The sequence below is a fragment of the Furipterus horrens genome, unplaced genomic scaffold (assembly GCF_987537825.1).
Source record: "Furipterus horrens unplaced genomic scaffold, mFurHor1.1.pri manual_scaffold_4, whole genome shotgun sequence".
NCBI classification, from domain to species: Eukaryota; Metazoa; Chordata; class Mammalia; order Chiroptera; family Furipteridae; genus Furipterus; species Furipterus horrens.
This window is the reverse complement of record NW_028327174.1, coordinates 163200713-163224223: the sequence shown is the minus strand read 5'-3', so window position 1 is coordinate 163224223 and position 23511 is coordinate 163200713. Positions and strand designations below refer to the sequence as shown.

The 23511-nt window shown below is 38.2% G+C and overlaps 1 protein-coding gene across 1 annotated transcript in view; it reads left to right on the top strand.

Annotated features, from left to right (window-relative positions):
• GNAQ (G protein subunit alpha q) overlaps positions 1 to 23511 on the top strand; it is a 259198-nt gene that overhangs the window by 92852 nt on the left and 142835 nt on the right. The gene's annotated exons all lie outside the window — the stretch shown is intronic.

Genomic DNA, 23511 nt, shown 5'->3' with positions numbered 1-23511 from the left:
TTGTCCGGTTTAATTTTGGACTTTGTGACTTCCTTTCAGAAGTACCACAGGCTTAATTTTATTTCAAAATAGGTCCATCTGGCACTTCCAATAATCTTTCAAACACGTTTCTCTACAGTTGTGTTCAGGTCATGGAAACTTCTGAAAGCATTTGACAGAGTTAGGGGAAAAAAATCAAAACTTGCAGCTTTTTAGAAAACAAGCAAACTTTCCCATACCCAGCATGATCTCTTAGTTGAAATAGAATCCATGTTTATATTTAGGTGAAATCAAATGCTGCCACTGCTCACCCTCCAGATATTATAGATGTGTGATAACAAACTAGGCCATGTATGTGATGCTGGCTCCAGGTTTGAGTAACACTGCAGTTGCCCCGCAAGAAGCTTGAGGCAACAATTGTGGTTATATCAGGGAGTGGCATCTGTGCAGAGACCCGCGTCCTGAGGGAAGGGAAATCTATTTGGAACTTGTAGAAATGTCTTTATAGTCTGTTCTCTTCCATTCCGTTAATTAGTCAATACTTCCACTGATAGACGCAGTCTCGTTTCTTAGGGCTTATATATGCTGATCTTATAGCCAGCTAGTACAATTTCACCTCTTGTTCACAAAACACTACATTTGTGCCTAAAGTTCTTTTAGTGTCCTTCATCAGAACTTCCATTCTCTCAGAATTATTGATAAGATACTCTTGAGGATATTTCCATATACCTGAATCAATAGGTAATAGCAAGGAGTTGGCATTTCCTGTGTGACTCATAAACAGATTTAATTCACAAAAATGAATCATAGGTAAAATGAAACAGTTTTGTCTACATTCTCTTGTTACCATCTAGAACTTTCTAACTATACAGATCATCTTAAAATGAGGCATTTCTGTTTCTTGGATGATTCCTTGAAATTAACTGGCTGTCCTCACGCTTATTTTTTCGATGGCAACAAGGGAGTCTGTCCACAAGTAACAGAGAGGCCTTCCACAAATAATCCTTCCTGTTTCTATCCTGAACAGTGAAAAGACCTGGGAGGATTTGTGAGCCTGGGACTATCGCACCTGAACCAGATGAGACTGTGTGGATATCTAAACCTGAAATTAAAAGGATCAGGATTTTTTCCCCTAAGAAAGCTCATATGATGAATTTCTGAAATAGACAACATGCTTGTTTTGTTGTAGTTGTGAGACAATTCTGTTGAAGGAAATTGTTTTTTAAATGCCAGTGACTTTCCCAAACCACAATTGGTGGATAATATGATTACCTGATGAATTTTGGCTGAGTTACCACGTGTGGTATGATTGATGTGTGTGTATGGCAATAGACACATGTTGCCAATTTACACCTTATAATAGTCTCTCTGAATTATACTAAAAATATTATCTTTCTTGGATGCTCCAAAAGAATCCTTCAGGATCTTGCCTTGATGTTAGATTTTCATATGAAGGTCATTTATTATACAGTCGTATAGTTGTAGAAAATGGTGTAGAATTTATGTCTTACTTATAAAACACCTTGAAGAATACTTACCAATGTGTGTTATTTGAGCTTTTTGTATAAATTCTAGTTAAGTAAAATTTAACGTGTTGAATACCATTCAGTTAGAAATCAGTATCAAAATTATATGATTTTTCTCAAATATCATAATTGCCCTGTGAAATCTTCCCATGTCTCTTGGTTCCTTAACACACTTCCTAACAAATGACAATAGTGTGTGCTGACCTCTGAATTAAACATTCTTCAATATGTTTAATCCTCTTTAAGTCATAATATAAATTACTTTCACATTTGTTCCATTTTCACTACAACATCTATATTCTAATGCATCACACTCCCCTTGCTTCATACATTAGCTTCCTGAGCTCTGCCCACTCCTTGACTTTGTTAATGCTTGTTAAGGAATTATGTCATCTCCTCCCTGTTCCACCCAACTGTGGCTGCCTCTGAAAGTTCTTCTCTCCTCGCCCCCATAGTACTAAGTAATCCCACCCTCCGTCAGCAGAACCTGTAGTGGATAATTTGTAATTGTCTAGCTTGTATTAATTATGACAAATTTTGTGTTGATCTGATTTCTGGACTAGACTCTACTAAGCTCCTTGAAAGTGAATGTTACGTTAGTTCCATCTTGGTATTCTTCATTGTCCCTGGCATTGTGTTTTGTACATAGTAGAGGCTCAAAAAATTCCTTGTTGTATGAACAGTTAAATTATTTGGAAGCTTAAAAACGGGAAGTCTCCTCTTCTGCCTCCGAAGTGGTTGAGGTGATTATTTAAATCAACAAATAGCTGTCAAAATCGTTTATCTGCATAAGAGAATAAATGCCATGTGCTGTCAGGGATGCAGAGAAGTCTAATCAGAGCTAGGCAGGAATTTACAGTTCAGGAGGAGACAAGGGGAAGAGCTGAGGGAGGGCCTCCCTGGAGAAGAGGAACAACTGAAGAGCATGTTCAGAATAAGGAACATGCATGCAGTGTGTAAACTGGCCAGTTTACCTTGAGCAGAATTCTTCTAGAGGAGAAATGGAAAATAAGAACCAAAATATGGTATAGAATGTGCTTGTGAAAGGTTTTGAATCCAAGCTAAGAAATCTGAGTTTTATTTTCTCATGTTTATGATATTTAGTTAATAATAATATTTTATGTTTTGGTTAGAATTTTCTACAGAAGTTTTTGGTTACCATATGCCTTACATTTTATAAATAGTTTAAGGGGTTTACTGTGCATTTTTTTAGCAATTACTAGGAAGCAGTATATTGTGATTTATATTATTTTGTGACACTACAGATATAAAATAAACATTTTGTTTTTTAAAAACTTCTTTGTTCCGCCTGCCACATGGCCCTAACCCATGGTAGTAGCATACATAAAAACAAAGACTTTCCAGTATTGTCCAGCCTAACTTTGTACTTGCTTCTAAGTTCACATATTTTAGAAGACAAAGCATAATTTACAAATGAAATGCCTTGTTCTGAACTGGAAATCTACTTCCAATTTTGTTTGCTTTGAAAATGGTTCTTGCTATGGAATGTCACACCAGAATGTTGAAATTTCTTTTGCTCCTGTGTGTTACTACACTGAGTCCAGAGTCCCTCTCGTTGGCCAGGGGGCCGGTGTAGTGGTCGGGGGAGTACAAGCCACAACCTTCGCTCCGAATGGTGCTGTGACATCCCAAAGCTCTTCATAGACCTTCCTCAGTGCTCCAGGGATCACCAGTTCAGGACTGGCTTGTAATTAATTTCAAAATTGTACCAAAATAAAGATTAATTCTTTCCTGAGTGTGTATCTGCCATCCTGTCCTCGGATTTTTTTTTTTTTTTGCCAAACAGGTAATGTTTATAGGTGAGCTGCTTGGACTCAGAGCAAGTGAGAGAACATTTGAGGACTTCTTCTGAATATGTTGTGAGCTAGGGTTTGTTTATTCCTAAATAGTACTTTGCGGTTTCCCTAAACACAACTGTTGATAGCTGATGTTGAAAGGGATTAAATACTTGCCACTTAATCAAACCAAAGGTTGCTTTGAAGGCGCCATGAGGTGGAAGGCATTGGACTAATAGACTGCTGCATCATTCCTTACTTTCCAAAAGGGAGAATTTTCATCACTATTATTTTTTGTTTTCCTATTGTATATAGATGTACTCTTCTGATTGTTCTTTGCTTTGCTGCTGAAATCGGCTCTTGAAAAAATGGCAGAGATGAGCAGTTTCTGTGCTTAACTGGCTAAGAACTGCCCTGAATGTCTTCCTGGGGAAGTAGCTCGTAACGTTCATACCCTTGATTTTTATGTACTACTGTCTATCCCTGGCAGTGGTGTTCTTCCTGCATTGTCTGCTGTATTTTGCATGCATGTGCCCTATTTTGCCTTATGGTAAGCAAGCTTCTGTTCTTATAATTCGTTGTTTCCTCCACAACGTGCCACAACGTGCTGTAGGAGCTTTTTATTCACTGTGCGGATTACTCCAGATACAGATCCTGGTATCCCTTTATCGTTGCCTCGTAATTTCTATGAACTGTGAAATCAAGGTATTGTTATGGCACTTCTGAAGTATCGATAGGCCTCGGCTCCTTTTGCCAATCGTAGGAACAGAAAATAATCTGATGCATTGCTTCTTCAAGAAGTTACTGAGTAGAACTGAGCCTCGCGCTCTTTTTGGGTAGCCAACGTCATCTCTTTTATTCTGGTTCCTATGTTTAGACTCCTGACCGCGGCTCATGTAGCACATAGTCAGCAGTGGGCAGGCCTCACCCTGTTTCCTTTTTCTCCTGGGTGCAGAGGCCCAGAGGACGTGTTGCTACAGTACCCATTGTCCTGTCCTCTGTAAACTCTTAATAAGAAAGGACTTGTCACAGGGAAAGTACTGCATTAACAACACTCACAGCTTTTCAAATTTTTTGTACTTCCTGAGAAATCCAAGCTCCCAGAAGCCATTTTTCAAAAGAAAAATGTAGCCAAGATTCTGGAGAACTTGCCAACTTATTCCTGCCTTTGATCAGATGAACAAAAAATGTTACTTCCGGTCAAGATGGCAGCATAGGCAGACATGGCTCTCCTCTTCACAAAACAACATCAAAATTACAACTAAAATATAGAACAACCACCACTCAGAACTGTCAGAAATCAAGGTGAATGGAAGTCTGACAAGTATAAAATTGAGTTGAATGGAAGTCTGACAACTAAGGAGTTAAAGAAACCATATTATCCAGACTGGTAGGAGGGGCATAGCCACAGACTAGGCTAGTGGGTAAAAATTTGGGAGGGATATCTCGGAAGCAAGGATTCCCAACCCCACACTAGGCCCCCCAGCCCAGGGTTCCAGTGCCAGAAAGATAAATCCCCACAACTTCTGGCTGCAGAAACCAGCAGGGGTTGAGTCAATGGAAGAAACGTCTGAAGCCCCAAACAGTTCATCTTAAAGAACCCACACATGAACTCTCCTGCTCAGACTCACTCCATCTGAGCTCCAGCACAGGATAGCAGCTTGAAAAGCACCAGTGGTATACAGGGAAAAACTAAAGTGTGGCTTTGAGATGAGAAAAAGCCATTGTCCCTTTTCTAAACCCTCCCCTGACAGAGCTGGTAAGCTGGTGTCATATCCGAGACTCTGTCAACCTGGCTAACACTGTTTCACCTGCCTTGGAAATCCCCAGAGACTATGTCCCACCCAACTTAAGGCCCCAGCCAAGCTGCTTTGCCATATGAATGACTGGTCTTGGCTCATGCTTCACAACTTCCTAAACCCTCTCAAAGAAGTAACATCCGGCTTCAGTGAGCCCAGGTCTGGCACTTGAAGCAGCCAGCTTATACTCACAGCTTGGCTTCACCTGGGAATCCCCAAGCCCAGCACAGATAGCAGCCACCTCAAATTGCTTTATAGCTCAGGGAGGGTGGCCCTGAGCAAAGCACGGGCAGGTGGGGGTAGGGGGACTGACCCTGACCTGCACCACCTGGAAAACCCCAGGGCCAGCACACCCAGTAGACAGCTACAGACCACGACAGAGCACCACCATTTTGCCCCTAAATACCTGATCCTCCATGGAGGCGGAGGTTTATGGTCAGTGGTCACAGCCAGTATTTGCAGCTGACTGACCTGGATAAATCCCTTCCATTGTTCTGCCAACAGCAACCAAGGCTCAACTACAAGAGGAGGATGTACTCAGCCCACATGAAGGGTGCACCTCAAGTACCCAGCCTGGGCGATAGGGGAGACTGTGGCACTGAACCCTACAGGACACCTACATTAGGTCATACTACCAAGACGTTGAGTCACAGCAGCTCTACCTAATACATAGAAACAAACACAGGGAGGCTGCCAAAATGAGACAAAGAAACATGGCCCAAATGAAAGGACAGATCAGAATTCCAGGAAAAGAGCTAAACAAAATGGAGATAAGCAATCTATTAGATGTGGCGTTGAAAACACTGGTTATAAGGATGCTCAAGGAAGTGAATGAGGACCTCCACAGCATAGAAAAGATCCAGTCAGAAATGAAGGATACACTAGTTGAAATAAAGAACAATTTACAGGGAAACAACAGTAGGTGAAGGTGAGAATCAAATCCATGTTATGGAGCATAAGGAAGCAAAAAACAACCAATCAGAACAAGAAAAAAAAAATTTAAAAAAAAGAAACCAAGGATAGTAGAAGCAGCCTTTGGACAACTTCAAGAGGTCCAACATTCTCATCATAGGCGTGCCAGAAGGAGAAAAGAAAGAGCAGAAAATTGGAAATCTATTTGAAAAAATAATGAAAGAAAACTTCCCTAATTTGGTGAAGGAAATAGACATGCAAGTTCAGGAAGCAAAGGGAATCCCAAACAAGATGGATGCAAAGATGCCCACTCCAAGACACATCATAATTAAAATGCCAAAGGTTAAGGATAAAGAGAGAATCTTAAAAGCAGCAAGAGAAAAGAAGTTAGTTACCTACACGAGACTTCTCATAAGACTGTCAGCTGATTTTTCAAAAGAAACTTTGCAGGCTAAAAAGGATTGTCAGGAATTACTATTCCGAGTCATTAAAAGCCAAGATTGCTCTACCCAGCAAAACTATCATTTAGGATTGGAGGACAGATAAAGAGCTTCCCAGACAAGAAAAACTTAAAGGAGTTCATTATCACCGAGCAGTAATATATGAAATGTTAAAGGCACTTATTTAAGAAAAAGAAGATTAAACTTAGGAACAATAAAATGGCAATACATTATCTATCAACAGTCGAACCTAAAAAACAATCTAAGCAAACAAGAGTGACAGACAGAATCATGGATATGGAGAGAACATTTTGGTGGTTGCCAGGTAGGAGGGGAGTAGGGGAGAAAGGGTGGAAGAGGTGAGGGGATTGAGAAGTACAACTAGGTAGTTACAGAATAGCCATGGGGATGTAAAGTACAGTATAGAAAATCGAGTAACCAAAGAATTTATATGCATGAGCCGTAACATGAACAATGGTGGGAGTATTGTCCAAGGGAGTGGTGGTGCTGGGCGGAAGGCGACAGAGGAGGAAAAATCAGGACAACTGGAATAGCATAATCAATAAAATATAATTGAAAAAAAGAAAGAAATTACTGTATTTCTTTTTTCACCATGAATGGTTTATATTTTTAGTTTACAAAATGCTGAGAGCCTGATTTCATTTTAGTATTTCTCAACTGTATAATAAGCACAAAATAAAAGTAGAAATTAATCAGTATATATTTTAATCTGTTCATCTGAAGAATTGTATCAAAGGTCTCTGTTGTGAGCAACAGGTGCTGACACTGGCTAACTTAAGTAGAAAAAGAACTACTATGAGGTCACTCTGAGAATTGAGGAGATGCTGAGGACTTACTCTTGGAAACAAGGGAAAGAACTTGTCTGTGAGACAAATGAACTCCACTCAAGATTCAAATTCCTGGGGAAACTTGCCTGACTGATCTAGTCTGGATTCTGTGCTATATAGTTCTCTGGACAAGGCTGGGCAATTTGATTGACAGCCCCAGAGGGAAATGTGGGTACAATTAGTAGAAGGGGAATGATACTGGCACAAATCACAATTATCCACTCTGCAAAAGCACACCATCAATTTAGAAATAAATTGGCATGTGGATTCTCTGTAGAAGCAAACCCTTCAATTTTGCTCAGCATTTGCTAAGCCTGTCCTGAAGCACAACTGCTTATTCTGGCCTTATTCAGCATGGGGAGCAGAAGGAGGTTGAGGAGTTAGTGATTTAATAACAGTTATACATGAAGTAAGTAGCTGAGTTTGAGCCCCACACTGAATGGCTGAGTTACTTTGGAATTGTCACATCTCCTCCCTGAGCCTGAATTTCTTCACTCTTTATGCCTAAATTTCCTCATTTTAAAATGGGACAGATAATGGGATTGTTTCAAGTGTTGAATAGATAATGTATATGCAGATATTTTATAAATGATTAAAAAAAGAGTTTTGAAGTTATAATAAGATGAATTGTCATCATGGAGAAAATGACTACTACTAATCTTCCCTTTTTATCAAGAATAAAACAAATAGAAAATATTTAAATAGCCTGACCAGATTTAGGAGGTTTCTAAGGAAAACTTTCCTCAGAGTAACAGTCATTGAAATGGGATACCAAGGGAGGTGAAGAAATATCCTCATCTCATCTGGTTGTGTTCCAAAACAGAATGTATTTTTAACACATGAAATTCCTTAACGAAATTTTGCTGAAATAAGATAAAGACCAGACAACCTCTGAAATCTTTCCCAGCACTATTTTTTGCATGCAAATTTTTTGATTCCACAACTCTTATAGGGATGAAGTTGTTGTTAAAGTTATTTCATTATAAATTAAAGCTCCTACTTTTTTTGAATTTTTTTCTATTCCAGAGCACTTATAATTTTTTTTTTTTAAAGACAATAAACATTCATTTTGATAATAGTCTCTAACACAATGGAGATTTTTCTTTCTTTGTATCTAAATTCCACATGTGATTATAATATTTACATATATGTAGGTTGTATTTTTTTTTAACAGTGTTTAAAGTTCAAAATTAGATGCAGGTTTTATGGGTATTATTAGTGATAGTTATTTTAATTGGATTTTTGGCTACTGGCTAACAAAGACAGCCTGCACTTTTTCATAGGGGAAGCTTTTACTACTCATTCTATAAAATGTTGAGTTTTTGGGGTTTTTTTTTGCTTATAATTAGTCTAAAGAAATCTAGAGACTTCTCATGACTGACTCGATCTGTCAGCCACCTTTTTGCTGAGTTTGGTTTACCACCTTCTCCCTTGTCTTAGCACTTTTATTAGGAACTGACTCACCACTGAGGCCCTAGTACCTATATCAACTTTCAGGATCCCTTCGAATACTTTCCTTTCTCTTTTAATGTCTTACAAACACTTCCTAGCCACATTTGCTTCTCCTTACTCTGTCCATGTTCTATTGCAGTTCTTTATTCATTTTATATTCATGATAGCCATGTAAAAATAGACAATGAATTTGAGATGCTTTTATGTTTTTCTTGGCTAAAATTAATCTATAATCCCAAGGCATATTATTATTTATTCGGAATCATGAGCATCTTGAGTTCAGTTTCATCAGAGGAGACTCTGAAGCAAAGAAAATACTTTAGCAGTGGACTAAGGCTGTGTTCTTTTCTCTGGGATGTGTGCGTAATTTTTATATACTGGAAGTACACCCATCATCAGTATTGAGTCCATATATTTTACCACTATGAACACATTTGCATCTAGATCTGTTGCTGTGGATCAACCTGACCAGAAGCCTCCTTATGTTTCCTTCCAGTCAGTACTTCTAGCCCCTTTTAAAGGGGTACCTCCATCCTGCCATCTAGTAACATAGATTAGTTTTGTTAGTTTTTGAACTTTGTGTGAATGGAAGCATGCAGTATATACTCCTTTGTATCTGTTTATTTCACTCAACATTGCATTTGTGGAATTCACCCATGTTGTTACTTGTCATTGTAATGCATTTATTCTCATTGTTCTGAAATAGCAGTGTCCCGTAGAATTTTATGAAAATGCTTTATGTTTGTACTGTACAGGACAGTAGCCACTTACCACATGTGGCCATTGAGCCCATGAAATATGACTAATGTGATTGAAGAATGGAGTTTTTACTTTTATTTAATTTTTTAAATTTACATTTAAATTTACAGGTGATTAGTGTCTACTGTATTGGACAGCTCAGTTGTAGAATATTCTATTTTATGAATATGCTACAGTTTGTTTATATATCCTATTGTTAACATAAATTTGGGTGTTTCTGGCTAATACAAATAATGCCAATATAAACATTCTTGTACTTGCCTGTTGGTGAATATAAGCATGCATTTTTTGGAGTATGTGCATAGGTTTTGGAATTGTTGAGTCAGTTTCAGGACATAGGCTACCAAAGAATGTTCCAGGATGTTTGTACCAATCTACACTCCTACTGTATGTAGCATGAGTTCCAGTTGCTCCATATCCTTGACAGCACTTGATATTATTAATCTTATTTTAGCTCCTCTGTTTGATAAGTAGGCAAGTTGAACACCCTTTCCTGTGTTTAACAGACATTTACCTATCTTTTATAAAATATTGGGATGGCCAAAAAGTTCATTTAGTTTTTTCTGTATGATGGCTCTAGTAGTGCTTAGTTTTCTTTAACTTCATTTGAAACAATTTTGTTAGATTGTATTGTGACAGTTGTCTCATCAGCATGCATTTAAAAAAAAAATCGAAATTGGTGAATTTTTGTGCAGCCATTTTAATATTGAAGATGGAAGAAAATATGCAACATTTTGGCATATTATGCTTTACTATTTCAAGGAAGGTAAAAACTCAACTGGAACACAAAAAAGGATTTGTGCAATGTATGGAGAAGGTGCCGTGACCGATCAAACTTGTCAAAAGTGGTTTGTGAAGTTTCTTGGTACTATTGACATTTTGGCCAAATAATTCTTTGCTGTGGGGCTGTCTTATGCATTAGAAGATGTTTAGCAGCACCCTTGGTCTCAACCCATTAGAAGCCAGTAGTAGGAAACAGCTGACATACTCAAATTATTCAAATCAATCAAGTTATTGTTGAAAATGTAAAATGTGTCTTTTATTTTATGGAAAAAAACTAAATGGAGTCTTTGCCCAACCCAATACTTCTACCTTTTTTTTTTTTTTCTGTTAGGTTTTCTGATTTCTTATTGTTTTGTAGGAGTTCTTTATACAATATATTAATGATATGAATCTGTTGCATAAATGTATAGCAAGTATCTTTTGTGGCTTGATTTCTATTTTCTTTTTGGATTTTTTATTGAAAAGAAGTTCTTAATTGTAATAAGCCCAATTTATCATTGTTCTCCCTTCTGATTAGTGCTTCTGTATTCATTTATAGTAATCTTTGCCTACTTTAAGGTCATGTAGATAATCTACTATCTTTTCTTCTAAATTATTTTTTGTTTTACTTTTTATATTTAAAATTCCACATCAAATGGATTGTAGAGTATGGCATGAGTTGGGGGAGGGGTCACCTTTTCTTTTCTTCATATGGATATCTAATTAACCCAACACATTTATCAAAAAGACTTATCCTTTCTTCAGTGCAATGCAGTGTCTGTCATGTTTCTTACAAATCAAGTAAATATCTGTATGTGAATTTGTTTCTTAACTCTATTCTGATCCATTGGTCTATTTTGTATACCTTTGTGTCATCACTACACTGTATTAATGACTAAGCTTTGCACTAAATTTTATATTGTATGACATAAGTCATTCAGCTTTTGTTGTTTTTAAGATTTCTTTGACAAGATTGTATAAGAACTATTTATTCACTTAAAATTAAAGGTACCTTTTAGAAAGAACATTTCTTTCACTAATGGGTGAATTTCCCAGGATGAATCCAAATATTATCATTGTTCTCTATAATGCAAACATCTTACCTTCCTTGGTGCCTTTAGTTTATTTCTTTATTCAGTTTATGTTGGCTGCCTAGCTCAGTAAAAGGACTTCTATTTTTACTAGATTAACAACATGACATTTTTATTATCAAGGGTGATGGGGCTGTTGTGTGGCCTCATCATTATTCAGTGGGGTCATGTTTTTTCTCACTTTAGCATTTCCTTTAACAAAAGTAGGAACTGGGCTATGAATGCAGTGGGGTTCTACCAAGCTCGCTTCCCTTACCCCCTTTGTAGGCCAGTATTGCTCTGCACCACCCATCTGGATGATTTGACACCAGAATCTCTTCAAATTTCATATCTTCACTATCTGTAGCATATTAGAAGAATTGAACAGGCTCACCTGGGTTTATCTGTTTTTTGGTCTCTGACTTTTGTGGAAATAGACCATCTATTTTGGCTCAGTGTGAGGGCTAGAGTCAGGTAAGAAGGTAATGCAAACTGGTTTTGCCCTTTTGTTAACAGTATTTTAATTCTATTATGGAAAATCTTTATTCATTTATGTCTTAATGAAGATATTGAATAGTAACTCATTTAAGTGAAGTAGGACTATTAAGCATAGGCAGAACTGTAGACCTATGTATCCATCCATCCACCCACACACATATACATGCGTATATACATTTACAAAAGTATATGTGCACACACTCATGTGTGATTGTTGTCTTGTACATTAGATATGACCTTCAGACACTATTTATATATGTGGGGATGAAACTGATGGAAGACCAGCATCCTCTCCATATTGTACATGTATAATGACTGTCTTTAGGTAAGGTTCCCTTTGCGCACTTCCCCAGTTAATTTTACAGCCTATCTCATCTGGAAGTACATCAGTCCCTCTCTATATCGTGGTTCACTTATCACGGCCTCACTGTATCATGGGATTTTTAAAAATATTTAATTATCACGGATTTTTCGCTATATCGTGGGATTTTGCAGTACTGTATACGTATGTTAAAGTTACATAGGTTTAAGAGTGTAGAATATGTTTTAAGACCATAAGTAATATTTATAAAAGTGTAGAAAAGGTTAATAAGAGAGTGGGAAAGGTTAATAAGGGACTGGGAACGGTTTATAAGTGTGTGGGAAGGGTTTATAAAGCCTTAAAATATATATAAATACTAAAATAAATGTAAGGTTCCTACTTCGCGGATTTTCACCTATTGCAGGGGTGTTTAGAACGTAATACCCACGATAAGTGAGGGAATACTGTATCTCCTCTCATGTGTCTGTCTTCAGCTAATCCACATTGGTTAAATTGAATGAAAGGAAGAAATTCACACTTGAGGGCAGAGATAGGGCTTTAATTGTTTAAATTAGCCCAGTATTTGTCACATGGTTCTACTCTTTTTTAAAAATAAATGAATGACAGTATCTCTTATGTGCTAGTCAACAGAAACCAATTTGGCTGTTTTTTTTTTAAAAGTGCTCTAAGGAACAGTACTGGTTTGTCCAAAAACACCAGAGAACTCTGCTTCAGCAATTTCCCTCTAAACCTCTTTTCAGCTCCTCATCCAAGTCAGTACTTGGATGTCCAGTACTGACAGCCACCATATATTGATAAAATACATGCGGCATAGTTTAACACATTTTAGTAGAAAGTTGTGAATCTGGTCATTTGGCTGTTCTTAGTTAACTCCTGGCAAAGCATCACATAAATACTTTATTTTTTCTTTTAAACCGAGTAATGCATGATTTTTCCCTTCATTTCAAACCAGTACATCTACTTTCAATTAGAAAGGCAGAATGTATTTGCTGGAACCAAGAAAAGTGAATGCCTAAAGAAATCTGAAGCGATCTAGTGAGGGCATGAGAAATGCCAGCACTTTTCCTTCTCATTCTCACCCCACGAAAGCAAGAATTTCAGTTCCACACTTCCTTTGCTTTTGTAGATATTTAGAGTAGTGCTTTCTTAGTATTGGACAAAGCAACTTGCTTATCTAAGTCATGTGTATCAAAGCCGAAAATCTTACTGTTTCTAAGAAGCTGTACTCTCATTCTTCACTATATTGTTTTGCCCTTAATCAGTTACACTTACTACGTAATTGTGCTTTTAGATAGTATATTGTTATATACTCATGAACATGTATGCAAACAAATATCAGCAAGCAAATATTTAAAAAACAGTGATTTTTGTTCGTGTCCTGTCTTTTAAGGGATAAAAAAGTATTTTATTAAAAGCTATGATTACTAATTTTGGCTGATTATGTTGTACACTTATACTTGGAACACACTTATTTCCTGATTTTATGCTTCTTAAAGTGAATTTTCTAAGACGATGCCTTTAAGTTGCTGCCATCCCTACTTTGTAAGGTGATTATGTAGTTTTCTTATGATCTCGTATTTGTTTAAAATGAGAAATGACTCAGAGGAGTGCCATTACAGGCATATATCAAGAAACTCGGTACCACTGCTGAGATGAATAAGAGTATTAGATTGGTAGGTTATGTGCTTCTTTCAATATACATATACCTTCTGTGGTAAAAGGTCTAACGGTTTAGAGCTAAAAGAAGGCTGTATTGACAGTAGTAGACATTGGCATGTCTGGGAGATGGTAAACAGTCAATGATTCTATGGTAAGAGTTCAGTTATTCAGGTGGTTGTTTTTGTGCATTCTTGAAGATTTAGCCTAGTCTTTACTCTCTTGATGTTTTTAAGCCATGGCAAAGTGAGATAAGAGTGTGTAGCTATTGCTTACAGTACATTGCAGCCAAACCCTCACTAAAGTTGGGTGTTAAAATACTTTGGATTCTATTATTCTTAATTGACCTTGATCCTATATTCCAGGTTGTAATGGAAAAATTGGTGTTATCAGTCTGTCAATTTTAGGAATGTTGGCCTTAACAGGGCCAAATGGTACCCACTTCATATAGTCGATGTGGATGTTAATAAGAGAATATAGAGAGAATACCTACAACGTTTAGAATGATTAACATCAGTATATTGTATCCACTAAATGGTTTTGTTGAATCTTCCCAGAAAGTACTGGGTTGGGGGCAATGTATAGGCCTTTGGGTAAAGTGCAGAATGTGTTAAGGAGAAAGTGTTGATTGTTTAAAAATATTGAAGAGCTATGACCCAAGAATGAGAAATGGGTTCCCATTATCAGGTATACCAATCAGGGGCCTGGCCTCTGATAGGACCTAAGATAGCCTATCTAGAAGGTAAGTGATGGCGGGGAATGTAAGTGAAGAGGTTCACAGTCCTTGTTATTCCTAAGAATGAGGAGCACTGATAATTCCAATAGTCAAGGCATCTTGTTATCTTAACTCCAGGGTGTTTGCAGTTTTAGGGGGCAGCCAGTCCAGTGAGGAAAAGAGAAGGAAATGGGAGAAAAATAACCTTTGTCTAGTGCTCTGGGCCTGATGCAATTTCATATGTTCAAAAGTATGAGGAGTAGGTAGTAGTATTATAGTTTCACAGATAAAAAATATTTAAAACATGTTTTCCAAGTCACTCAATTTGTAAGTTTATGGGGCTGGATTTTAAAACCATTGTTGGGCTTAATAATTCTCAAAAGGGGACTCATGTACTTGACTCCATAAACACCTTTGGCACCAGGACACATGCTATTTAATTTCCTTTTGAGAAAGAGTATCTAGAGTTCTGGGCAGCCACTTAACTGTTTCCCACCACGTCAGCCAGGGCAGGAGGCAAGGCTGCTCTGCTCACTGCTCTGTCCCTTGTACCTAGCACAGTGCCTAATCTACAGTTGGGTGCAGTAAATATTGTAGAATGAGTGAATTAAAATATAATCAAAGAGCTGATTGTGTGATACTACTATTGTGAGCCTTTTAAACTCTTAATTCTTACAACCATTCATTTGACTTCTTCCTGATTGTATACTTTTTAATTTCTTCTTTATATTTTTTATCGAAAACATGGTTATTTGTTTACTGTCTAGTTAAATTTTTTTAAAAACTAAGCATTTTTCATTTCTCTTTGGGCTAGAGGAAATTTAAGACACGAGCTTTGCTTATAGGGACTTTCAGTATTTTGGAGTGGCAAGATTTACTCAACAAAATTGTTTGATTGCCTAATATGTAGTCAAGACAAAGATTTCTACTGAGAAGCATATATATTCTTTCTTTCTTTCTGTAATTTCCTTTTCTTCGTCCTCCTTCCTGCCATTCTGGGTGGTGCATGTAGTGATGTGTCTGGCACTGTTGAGTGCCTCTGGCTGTATTCTGACTATTGCCCATGGAATGACCTTTCATGGGAGCCAGGAAAGGTGTCTGAGCTGCTTCTGCCCTCTCGGTCTGATGTTCGGTCTTGATCTAGACTGCTGTAAAGATGTCATGGCACAATTCTATGATAAACTTAGTCACAAATCAAGAACGTGATGGGAAAGCTTATTCATCAGAAAAATTCCTTGACTGTGAACTATAATATACACATACCTATATGTGTATATAAGATATTTGGTTGAGTGTTTTCATAAGGACTAGGTTTTTTCCACCTTTTCCCAAATGGAAATACATTGATTTTTATAAACATAAGGATAAATGTACTCACTGTAGAAAGAAAATTCAGACAACATATAAAAGCAAAGGAGGAAAGTAAAAATCACTTCTAAGTTTACCATGTGAGAAAGCCACTATGAACATTATGGTATATAAACACTAATACCTGACTATGTGCATATAAATATAGGTTCACTGTTGACATGTCAGCAACAAAATATATTAATATTTGCAATTAGTGGAATAAAGATTATAAATAGCCTTGCAGTAGGTCATTAATGAGAATGAATAAAATTAAATAAATTACCAAAAAAATCTTTCAGTTCTTGGAACTTAAGATTTCAGATTACAGGTAAGAGATTATGGACCTGTACTTAAATACTGATTTTTTTTGGATATATACCACAAATACTTTTTTCCTGATGTGCTTTCTCATTCGTGCTGTAATGAACATCCTTACAGGATAAATTGCTAGAAATGGAATTGCTGGTAAAATGTATACATACTTTTAAGGCTTTTGATAAAGATTGCTAAATTGCTATCCTGAAAGATCATACCACATTACCAGGTAGGATCTGAGTATGCCTGTTTTTATGATACCGTATCCTTGCCAGCTTTGAGTTTTATTAATATTTTAAGTCTTTCCAATCTAATAAGTGAAAGTGATGCTTCAGTTTACTTTCTCGAAACTATGATGTTGTTCTTTTCGTAATTGTTTTGCCATAGACCTTCTTCTAGATTTATTCCAGTGATTCGGACATTTTCAAATAATTAAACTGGGGCTATTATAATTGTGGGGAGATATTAATTTATGTCAGGTATGATCACTTGCATTGGTTATTTCATTTCAAAAATTAGTTGTGAGGAAGAACAAATGTCACTGTAGGTGTCAGCAAGCTCTAAGCCAGATAGTGTTAAATCCCTGGCCTGCATGTTATGCTCATTCTCCAGTGTGGCTTATCATAGCGTCCCCTTGTTTAGCATGGACAAGTATAATAGTATATATATATTCTTGAAACAGTTATTTGGACAGAAATTTTCTAATGCAAAAGGAGTATCAAATGACATTCACATCTGCAGGGTTCTGTTGGAAATCCCTGCAAGTTCCACCATCAACCTTTGGTGACATTTAGCAAATCTAGATCCAGTGACTGTGCAGTTACATCATACAGTCTTTGGACAGATGTAAAGTACTATGGTCACACTGCTTGTGCTGAAGAGGAATTTTGAGATTTCATTCTTTCATTCTAAGATCTGAAAAGAGTTCCCTCTGAGTTTGAGGCAGTGGTTCTCAGACATTCATAAGGTCTGAAATCACCGGGGGAGCTTAATTACCAGGCAGATACCTGAGCCCAGCCACCAGCAGACACCTGAGCAGGCAGGTTGTGGACCGCCTTGAGAAAAGTAGCCCAGCTCTGATTTTAATTAGATTATTATAACAATAGTAATAACCATAGAAGTGATTTTTATACTTGTCATTTGTTGTAATAGCAATACAGATCATCATAAAATTCTTACTAATGGTACTGTTATGAGTGCTGTAAATATATCTGATAACTCAATATTAGAGTTCTATTTTAAATGAATGAGGAACTTTTGGATTTGTCACCCTTAATATCTGATCAAGTTTTATTTCCTGGTAATAGAGAATGAGTACTTGAAATGAGGGCCATTCTTAACTTTTGAATGTAGAGAAAACAAGTATGTGTAGCATTTTAATGACAAATCATTTTAAGAAGGAGATTAGTTTTCTTTAGTTGAGCAATAGAATACTACAGGCAAACAAATTTTCCTATTGATACCTCACTATTGTATATTTTATTAAGTCTGCAGTTCATTTCCTTACAGTTTGTGTTGTATGAATCTTTCTTTGTGTGGCTTTTTTTTTTTTTTTGAAATGAGCCTGTATAGATTCTAGCTGCTTCCTTGGAGATCCTATCACAAATGTTATTCTGAACAATTTGTGCCAGAAAGCAAAAAGTTTGCATTGTATTTCCAATGCATTGGTATATTTCAACATTCTGGATTCAAAGGAATGTTAAAGAACGTTAGCTTACACCAACTGCAATTTGGGTCACCCTAAAAGACTTGCTAATTATTTGACCTAAGCACTAATTATTTTATGAACCTTGTTCTTAAAGCATAAGCAAGTGTGAACTTCCATCAGCTCCATCATCCAGATCCCTCTGTGTTCTGGAAATTGATTATTTGTGGTCTCTGCAGTCAGCTACTTACTAAACTAAAAGCAAAAGTATGCCAAAATGTAATAGGAGAGACTTGTGTCCCTGTAGAAGCAGGATGTATCATTAATCTTCTATGAACTTGCTCCAGCAAATGTTTGGCATAGCAGGGAAAAGGGCTGGGCTCTATCTTAGATCAGCAAGTCTGACCTGGTTTGCCAAAGTATGCAAATAGATATAGAGAGTCAAGATCCATCCATCCCAAATTGTCCTTGTAAGGACATTTACATTTTGCGTTCAATTTCAAAATGATTTGATGGGATTTTTGTTTTGTATCAGTGTTTCCCTGAAACATGGAAGATACATGTACCCCTGGCTGTTAGGTGTGAGGAAACAGAGGCACAGATTTTTAGGTGACCTCCACAAGTCTTACAACTCTGGAGCTGCAGTTAGAAAAATGACAATTTACTTTTGAACAATTTTTTTTCTTTCCTTTAAAAATAAGTTATAGTTACTTCTCTTTAATGATAGGGTTGAACTAGAAAAGCCAGTGTCAGAAATTGTTTTGCTTCCCACCCAGCTTCTCCCACAGTGGGTCACTTGCTGGCCTGTAAACCAGTTAGAGCCCAAGTGGAAGAGCCACCCTGATCCCTGGGGCAAGGGGAGGGAATTAACATTTAATGAGAGCCAGCTATTTGTCCCTACCAGGTACCAGATGTCCTAGGACATCTTAGTGTCCCATTTTATACCTCACACTCCCTGCTACTATTCTCTTCATTCTGTAAATTAGGAAACTAAGACTTTGCAAGGTGAAATAATATACAGGGTTGCAAAATGGGTATTTGACATCTCTAGATGAATCTTAACCCCCCCCAGGCTTTTGTCAGACAGCCGTGACCACCAGCTCCATTCTTGCTGCCTGAATCCTGTGTCTGTGACCAACCCCATTTAGGTGAAGCCAAACCTTGGGTTCCTCAGACCCAAATCTTATATGTCCAGTCTCCTCATTACTAAGTGTCTGACCCTGCCACCCGGAGTTGACCTCTCTCCTTATGACCTCTGACCCACATGGCTCATGATACCTTCCAGCCCCAGTCCTGACCGGCTCAGAAACTAGCCACTCTTTCCTGGCCTTCCTCATATCATTTCTCTACATAACAGACCAGGATATCAGCCTGGACGCTGGTGACAGCTATGAATTTTACTTCCTCCTATGGTTATGAATTGTGGGTGATTACTGAGGTGTGAGACAAATTGCAAAATTAATAAAGCAAAAACCCTAAGATTACATGTTGAGGTGCTAAGTGAAGTAAAATAGGGCTGTGAAGTAAGTTAATATGATGGACCAAAGACAGCAGAGTAAGGCAAGTTTTGTGCTGGGTTGTCAGGTTGGAAGTACAGTATAGGGGAACCAGCTGTGAGGACCCTTAAATTCCACACTCCCGAGGTTGAGTCCAGCTGCCTTGGGGTCTGTCCAGAGCCCAGGGCAGGAGCCGGAGGTGATGGGAGTCTGTGTTTCAGGATGCAGGTGAGGCCAGAGTGTGGCGTGTGGCACTGTCTAGAAGCAGATGAATACCTGGGAAATGAAGTGATGAGGATCCCAACCAAGACTGAGGGTCTGGGCTGGATGTCAGAGATGGCCATTTGAAGAGGAAGCTAGAAGCAGAATTCAAAAAGATTTTTTGTTTCGTTTTTTTTTTTACTTAAGATGAGACCTAAGTGTGTGTAGGTCAGTGGAAATTTGCTGGTAAAGAGGGAAATGGTTGACAATAGGGAGAACATAACATAAAACAGTTCTGGAGAGGCAGGCTACACATTGCTCTGAAACTGTTGGAAGTGAAAAGGGAATTGTTGAAGTTCGAAGTTCCCGGTAGAGAAGCAGGCAGCTTTTGACCCACACTGCTGATCAGTTTCATTGAACTGGTAGGGACAGTCCTGATCAGTCTCATCAGACTTGGTAGGAGGGATTATTGCTGAGAAAGTGGCTAGTGAGTGAAGCAAGAGGGGCAGGGCTGTGGAAAAGTGAAGGTTAAGAGCTGATGAGGTGCAGTTAATTGGGAATTAGTGAAAGAGAATGAACCCAAGAGGAATTGCTGAGAATCGCAGAGCACCCCATATTTGACTACAGGTAGATGCTATCAGTTGCCCTACTGAGTAGCAGATTCCATACAGTCATCCCTCAGTTTTCCACGATAAGAGAGAACAGGGATAGCATGAATAATTGAAATCTCCAGCCAGGCCCCAAATCTCATTTAGCAATAAACTTCTTTTGCAATAAATATCTTAGTGTCCCCCTGATGGAGTGTCAGAAGCATCTTTTCTGACTGTGGTATTTATACATGTGGTTCTGTCAGAATGTGAAGTCCATGTGGCCCCTGACAGCTCAGTGACCCCAGAATCACTGATTGACTTAGTAAAGAACTATCTTGAGCAAAGAAACCCAATTCAGTCAAGAAATAGCTTTGAAGAGTCTGCTAACTTAGTGAACAAGTGGGCCCTGGAAGGGCTGAACAGACCCCAAAGGGGGCAGCTTGGCAGCGTGTAACAAAATGTAAACTATATGTTCTTTTTCAGTTAGCAGTTCCTCTCTGCAGAATTTGCTTTGCTAGAATGAAAGCTTTTGTTCTGCTGATTCGGTAGCACCTAGCACAGTTCTTGCAGGTAATGTGCTCAGGACATAGTTGTTGAATAAATATGTGACTGAAATGCTCATAAAGGTGTATGCAAAGACACTGTTTTTCTCCAGCATTCTTTGGGGTCCAGACAGATAGTCATTCACTTCTGTGTTGCCACCATGTTTCCTCCTGCACTGGGCCTTTGCACATGCTGCCCACCTCCCATTCTTCCCAATTCTTTTATGAGATGCTATCATATGATTGTATTCCTTTTTTTCTGAGCATTTATTCCATTTGTCATTATGTATTTGTTAATGTGATTCTTTGAAAGACCTTCATCTCTCATCAAGCTCTGATCTTTCTGAGAGCAAGTTAGTATCTGCTCACCATTATATCCTAAGGTCCTAGCAAGTCTAATGCCTGGTACAAAGCAGGGTCTGTGTGCTTGCACATGCACACACACATGTGTATACACACAGGCATTAATTGTGAATTATGTTTTGTACAGCATTGTTCCTAATAGTGAAAACTTGGAAATGACCTAAATATCTACCAGTGAAGAAATGAATTATGGTATGGCCACTCTTCAGAATGCTATGCATCTGAAACTAACAATGAACTAGAATAGTGTATACTAATCTGGGAAGTCATGCATGACATATTTATTATGTCTTTTTTTAAAACCAAGTTGCAAACTCTTAGGCATAATGTAATCCTGTTTTTATAAAAATATATAAAAGAAGGAAATAAATACCCTGAAATGTATATATTGTAAGTGAATAGCAGAAAATACTAGATGGATACACAATAAACTAATATTTTCCAGTGTCAGAACAAGTTTTTCATTTCCCTTACTTTTGTCTTCAAAGAGGACATGAAAATCAACAAAGAGTTTGATTTTTGAGTGTGGAATCAAAATTCAACTTTTATTTCTTTCGTATATAATTTACTTGAAAAAAATGTAGGTTTTTTGCCTATAGATGTCTTTCACTGCCTCATTCATTCATTCAAGATATTTAACAAACACCTACACAGCAGGCATGATGATAAGCATTATATATAACAACTAAGATGCTCTTGAGTTGTTAAACTGCTAGCTGGGGGCACAAGCAGGAAGGACATGGCCAGTTTACCATGTAGTGTGGTAAGCGTTATCTTTGGAAGCACTACATTATACCCTGGACAGGCAGGATAGTCTGCATGGGTGAAGGGGACAAGGAGACCCCCTAGGACGTTTTTGCTAAAGCTGTTATTTATTGAGTGGCTACTTAGTGCAAACGTCTAGTCTGATTTAAGCACATTCCCTGTTCCCCAGGAACCCATAAGCTGTTGGAGAGGGGTGATAGCAAGTGTGTGATATATTGTGCCTTTTATTAGCACTAACAGCATGTGAGATAATAACCTTAGCTTGGAGAGGAGGGAGAGCGGCCTAGATGATCCAGTGAAAAAACAATTGGCTTCCAGGTAATTAAGAGATAGGGTACATGATAATTCTGGATAGTGTTTCCCATCCTACCTTCTTGACCCTTCCTAACATTCGTTTGTTTTATTCTAAATGAAGCCTGTCTTGGATTGCTTTTTATTCAGGGAAGGCCTTTTCAAATGATTTTTTTTAATCCTGGTTATTTCTGAAATGAGGCAGTGGGTTTGAACAAGTAATGCCCAGGCGCCGGGGTCGGGAAGGAGGAGGTCAACCGCGCCTTCCAGCCTCACAGTGGGGACTTGTCCGCCCTGGCGCTTGCAGCAGCCACCCTTATCCTGAGTGGCCTCACTTCATTCACGTACACCTTGTGTTGGTGTTTCAGTTCCTAGAGTATAAACCAGGAGTGTAAAAAGGAGACAGTCTTTATGAGACTCTCACGGGACAGAAGCACAGGAAGGTTGGCTTGGGGCCTCGGTGCAGGGTCTTCAACCTTTGGCTCAAGGCCAGAGTGGAACTGAAGGCAATCTAAGGGAGGGCAGAGCAGGAAAAAGCTGCAGCTGACAAATGCAAAAAGGCCACTGGTGGCTCCGCTGACACAATTGGATTTGCCATTTAGAGTTGGCCCATTCTCCCTTTTTTGTCTATAGAACTGATAGCCGTTACCAGTCAGAAAGGAGCTGGGAAGAAGCCCTGGCTCCCTCTCCCTGCTCTCAGCAAAGATTTAATAGCTGTGCCCTGCTGCAGAGAGGTTTCGTGTTACTAAGACTTCATTATTATTACAAAACATGCAATGGAGCTTCATCATAAATAATTAAAAACCCCTGACAGAGAAAATGAGCTGAGCACATTCTGTGATAGAGCAAACTGATTTCCCCCCTGCATCACAGTCGTCTGTTAGCCTGCTAATTCCCCAAGTCCATAATTAACAATGGGCAGCTCTGTTCTTGAAAGAATTACCCAGGTTTGGCACTGCTGCCTCCTTTGTAATGGGGCAAAGGGGTGGGTTGGCTGGATTCCTACCAGTCTCTCCAAGAGGACTTCAGTGTGCTTCTCATCGTAATTAAGTATCATTGTAATAACAGACATGTTTGGTCGTTAGTAATGTAGATAACTTCTGGAAGACAAAACACAGCTGCCCCAGTGATGTGTCATATGTAGTTCTTTTCTTCTTTGAAGACAAAATGTAAGGAAACCGAAAAATGTACGCTGAGGCTGGAAGGTATCAATCAGGTCCAGGTCCACTGTGTTCTGATGGGCATAATAAATAACTGGGAGCCTGAAAGAAATAAAAATGGCTTTAGTGGAGCTAGTTTCTTCCTTAAGTTACTGGCACGATAAAAAGAGGAAGTTGAGGAGGAACTGTTCTAGATTAAAAGGAACTAAGGAGACAACATGCAACGTGTGTCTCTTGTTTGGGTCCTGTTTTGAACAAA